The sequence below is a fragment of the Takifugu rubripes genome, chromosome 18, assembly GCF_901000725.2.
Source record: "Takifugu rubripes chromosome 18, fTakRub1.2, whole genome shotgun sequence".
Classification (NCBI taxonomy): domain Eukaryota; kingdom Metazoa; phylum Chordata; class Actinopteri; order Tetraodontiformes; family Tetraodontidae; genus Takifugu; species Takifugu rubripes.
The window spans coordinates 972,089-977,712 of NC_042302.1; positions in this window are offsets into that span (position 1 = coordinate 972,089).

The following is a 5,624-nucleotide window of genomic DNA, read 5'->3' on the forward strand; positions in this document are numbered from 1 at the left end:
GTATCAAGATGAAACCCGCTGAGGTAACCTCGGAGAACACTTTTAAAGTGTTTCAAAACTTGTACGGTAAATCTGAAAACCGACGGAAGGTTGAAACCAAGATGAATTTCAAGAAGGGGGACCTAGTTAGAATTTCAAAACTGAGAGGAGTGTTTGATAAAAAATATGAACAGAGTTTTACGAACGAGGTGTTTACGGTATCTGAACGCATCCCTCGCGACCCTCCAGTGTACAAGTTAAAAGATTACGATGGAGAACCCATCCAAGGGTCATTTTATGAGCCAGAGCTACAAAAGGTAACGATGGGGGAAGACAGACTTTTCCACGTAGAAAAGATTCTGAAGCATCGCGTCGTCAGGGGTGAAAAGCAAGTCTTTGTAAGTTGGAAAAACTGGCCGGAGAAATTCAACAGCTGGATCAAAGCCGCAGATTTAAAGAACGTATAAAAATCAACTCGCGATCGCAACGGATATCATTTCATCATGTACGGTCCGAAGGACGAGGGTTTTTTTATTACCCTACCCTCCAACGCCAGCGTCGATGTTTTTAAAGAAAACACGAGTTCCAGTTACCGCGTGGATTTGCCTCAACATATCGATTTAGAGGGAAGCTGGGAAGTAGCTTTAACGCAGATTTCATACCCGCACACCTTTTATCACCTTTATCAGGAGGATGCCTACTTTTACTGGAGGGAAAACCTCAAGAACCGGCCACGGAGAGCGAGGTGCATCGTCAAGAGATGAGAGAATCATATTTCAACGGCATCTCAGCCTTTAGATTCGAGATGGACGGACAATTTAGAAGAATAAAGTCTGATATTTACCTCGTCTATGACAGTCTTCTGAAAAGATTTGATTTCCAATCGGGAGGTAAAACCCACGTACTCTTCGAAGGACCCCTGGCATATTTGATGGGTATGAAATCAGGGGAATGGTTTACGTTTGACCAAAGGTATGCGTACTATCCCTGCGATTTACGAGCTGGGTTTTATCACATGTATTGTTACAGCGACGTAGTTGCACCGCAGATGGTCGGCGACGTTTATGCGCCACTTTTGAGAACGATTGATGTAAAAGGAACGTCCGGTGAAATCGTCACACAGTATTTCAATCCTGCTTACTATTTACCGGTGTCCAAAAACCACATTGAAAACATTCAGGTGGAGATAAAAACGGATCAAAACAAACCGGTAAAATTTTCATACGGCAAGACTATCGCGACTCTCCACTTTAGACCTAGAATTTGAACCCCAGGGTTATATATATTCCAATCGCCCGCGTCCTCATCATTCATTTTCAGGAGGCTGATCAGCTATCCACACACAAAGTGTTCAAGGCTAAGAGAAAAATAGAGAAAAAGAAAATGGCTCGGGTAGGTTTGAGAGAAGATCCTCACCGATTTGTACAATATTATGAGAGTCAAGTAGGGGGGAATTTGCCGGGGTTTTACGGTGCACCGGTCATGTACGGTCGGGGGATAGGATCTTTGTTTTCTAAATTATTTCGTTTCGTCAGCCCTTTGGCCAAGAAAGGTTTCGAAATAGCTAAACCTCATCTTAAAGCCGCTGCGAGTAACATCGCCTCCAACGCCGTCAAACACGTGATGGAACGGTTCGCCGGTGATCAAGAAGATGATCAAGAGATGAAGCAAGAAGGATCCGGGGGCATTATGGTGTTGTCGCGTAGGAAGAGAAGACGACCCCCCGGAGAACGCATCCCCTCGAGCTTTAATAAACAGCCGTTCGGTAAAAGGAAGAAATCAGTTGCAAAAGGCCGTCGTGTGAAGAAGTCCGTCCGGAGCTCTGATATTTTTTAAGAATATCTTTTCTTTGAGAAAAAAGAAAATGGCTCTAGTACATCAGAAATCTCCAGAGTGTACTCTGGCCGAATTGGATTTATTTTCAGCACCTATGACGCAGCTGTCTATCGATGAAAAAACCTACACGGAAATTTCTCCCCTGTCAGCCATCACCGACGGGGGACCCATTGAGTTTTTCATCCCTGGAGACGGGGACCGGTATCTGGATCTGAACGACACTCTGTTGCATCTCCGTGTAAAAATCACCAACGCTAACGGATCGAACCTAGCTAATGACGCAGCGGTGGGTCTTATCAATTATCCTCTAAATACAATTTTCAGTCAATGCGACGTGACCCTGGGGGATCGACTCATCTCTCAGTCGAGCGCTACCCACCCCTATCGCTGCATGATTGAGACCCTGCTCAACTTTTCACCGGACACGCTCTCCAGTCAGTTTACCGGGGGTCTTTTTTACAAAGATACCGCCGGGTCAGTGGACTCTATCGTGCTCGTGAACGGTCCAAATAAAGGGTTAACGAGGAGAGCCGCGTCCACAGCCCGTTCCAGAGAAGTACACCTGCTCGGTCCTCTCCACGGGGACATCTTTTTCTGCGAGAGACTATTGCTCAACTCTGTCGATTTGAGAATTAAACTGATGCGAGCCAACGATGCTTTCTGCCTCATGGGGGCGCGTGACTCTGCTTTTAGCCTAAAAGTACTGGGGGCTTCCCTATTTGTTAAAAAAGTAGCCGTGTCCCCTGCAGTCAGGTTAGGTCACGCCGCCGCCTTAATGAAGGGCAACGCTCTCTACCCCCTTTCACGCGTTAATGTGAAAACTTACTCTATTCCGGCAAACTCTAGGGTTTGCAACCAGGAGAATCTGTTTCTGGGTAGCATACCAAAGTACGTGGTTCTGGGTATGGTACACCACGAGGCTTTCACAGGAAGACGAGACCTGTCGCCTTTTAATTTCAGACACTATGACATCGAATACCTGACTCTCTGTCAGGACGGCCGGCAAGTTCCGGCTAAAGCTTTCCAACCCGATTTTAACAACGGGGTGTCCGTCAGAGAATTCTACAACATGTTCCTGGCTACCGGGAGACATCTCAAAGATTTACCCCTGAGTATCAGCCGTGATGACTTTAATGACGGCTACTCTCTGTTTGTGTTTAATCTCAATCCGAGCGATGACAACGACGCACTGTCTACCGTCTCAAACGGAAACCTCAGGCTGGAGTTGAGATTTAGAACACCCCTGCCGCACACCGCGACCCTTATCGTCTACGCCTGTTACGATTCTATTCTGGAGATCAACGCCAAGAGGCAGGTGCTGGTGGACTATTATTAAAAGATGGACAACGTTCAACTAGAGAACCTTCTGCATAGCCTGCTGGGAGATGTGTTTTGCGGGGTGTGGGCGTCCGATCAACTGCCCATGCTGAATCCCTCTTTTAGAACCCCGGCCTACTTTATCGTCAACACACATCCGGCTCACATGCCGGGGGAGCACTGGTTAGCTTTGACGCTGGAAAATGGTGGCATAGCCACCTTTTTTGATTCTTATGGATTTCCGCCGGACTTTGATCACTACCCTCCGAGCATCTTACAGTTTCTGGAAAAACGTTCTAAAAACATTGAGTACCACGACGTTCAGTTGCAGCACCACATGTCGACGGTCTGCGGACAACATTGCATCTATTACCTCTGTCACCGCGCGTGCGGGCTATCTTTTGATCAAGTACTGTCTTTGTACAATGATGATGTAATAAAGGATGACTTCATGGTGTACGACTATGTGAGGAAATATCAGCGCTGTATAAGAAATAAAATCAATGGTCCCTCCAAGCAGGGGTGTTGTTTTTTGCAATGTTTTAAAGATTTTTAAAGTTTTAAAGTTTTTGAATGAATGACTGTACGCTCGAAAAAATGTTTAATAAACGCTTTATTGGTAAAAGACAAAACTTTGTGTATTACATTTATTCACGATGAAATGTTAATCCAACGCGGGGGGTCATTTGTTCGTCTTCTAGTTTTTGACGGTAGATCCGCAGGTGTTTCAGAGTCTTGAGATCCGATCGCATCCATCTTGAGGAGTCGGTATTGATTACGCGCTTGTGGGTTACTTATAGAAGACAAAGGGATGTTTAATTCTGAGAGAGTATTTAAAAAATGTGTCCATCCGGGAGGTTCAGAACCCTCTGATTTTTTCTTTTTAAAAGGAAACAAGAGTCGTTTGAATAGATCGATCATGTGAGACCCTTTTACAACGTTGCCCCGGTACACAAATTCCCCTTTTGTATTCCAAACATCGTGACGGTCGGATAATTTCTTTAAGACGTATTCGGCGTTCTTGCGATCTCGCGGTGGGAGGCTCTGCAACACGTCGTCGATGATGCTATCGGACGTCCGTACGTCCGTCCCAGAATCTGCCTCTGCCTCCGTCTTTGTCAGATTCTCTGTCAGATTCTCTGTCTGATCCTGCTTCACAAAGGTCAGATATCTTTGCAGTAACGCGTTATATTTTTTAATTTTTTCATGAGAGCTCAGCCCCTGCTCGTTTAAGATGGCTCTCATCCTAGCATCCAAATCGTCCTCCGCGACATCTCTGATGGACTGGGAGGGTCGCGTCAGGCGGTTGAGTTGATGAGGGGTGACGAGAAACATTTTTTGGGCCTTTTTCAAAGTCATTTTCGTATCAATCCTCCGACGAGGTTCCCGATCAAAGGTACCACCGCTGAGAGGAGAGGTAAAAGAAATCCGCCCGTCTGCTTCTTTAGAACCTGTTGCTTCCTCTTTAAACTGGTTCTTTTATCAGCCAACAGTTTGATAATTTTTTTCTGTCTCTTCAGTTTTTTAAATTGAGAAGGAGTCAGGGGGACGTTTCCTTTTAGAAGATTTAAAGAAATCTCACACAGTGTCTGGATAAAATCCGGGGAGCTGTGAATAAGAATGTCTCTACGTTTCTTGGGTGTGGCACGGTACAGGGCCTTCAACAGGGGTGCGTTTCTTTTTATACGCGCTGACATGATGATCTACGTCGACGCTCTGGGGATGTAAACGGCCGCTTGCTGGTGAGGAAGCACACCCGTCCTCAGTCTGTACGGATCTGGGCAGACGGGGGTGAGATCCACTATTAAATACCCGTGAGGGTCTTTTGTGGCGTCTTCAAAACTCTCCAAGAAAAATGTCTTTTGTGATGGAAAAATCTGATGAGCCAATATATTCATTTGTAGTTTATCCCGTGGGTTTTTAAACATGACCAAATAATTGCTGTTCAAACTGATGGTGCGACTGTGTTTACCCTGGTGAAACACGTTTTGAGTCAACATCATAACACTCATGTTTCTGTGGTGGCGATACTGTGTAAAAATCTTTACCACTTCAGGATGGTCAGAGGCTTGAAAAATAACATCGTCCAAAATAATCAAATGCTTTTGATCAGGAGGAAACAGTGTTTCATCTTCAAAAGAATCAGGCAGACCTTTGACAAATTTAATGTTTTTAATCATCTTTTGCAGTTCAGTGTACATAGGTTGAAAAGAGGTATAAATCCACACGATATTGTCAGGTACAACATTTATTACACGGTCACAGTTTTCCAATACATTTTTTACAAAATAGGTCTTTCCACACCCGCTCGGACCCACGATTAAACAAGAAAAAGGAAAGATAAACCTAGGATCAAATTCAATTTCCTGCATTTCTAATACCCGAAAGGCAGAGTTGTTCCGTCAGCAAAGAGTCGTCTTTTGTCATACACCACCCTAAATTTTTTATCAAATGACACATTTCTCAATGCAAAACCCTTTTTATCACGTCTG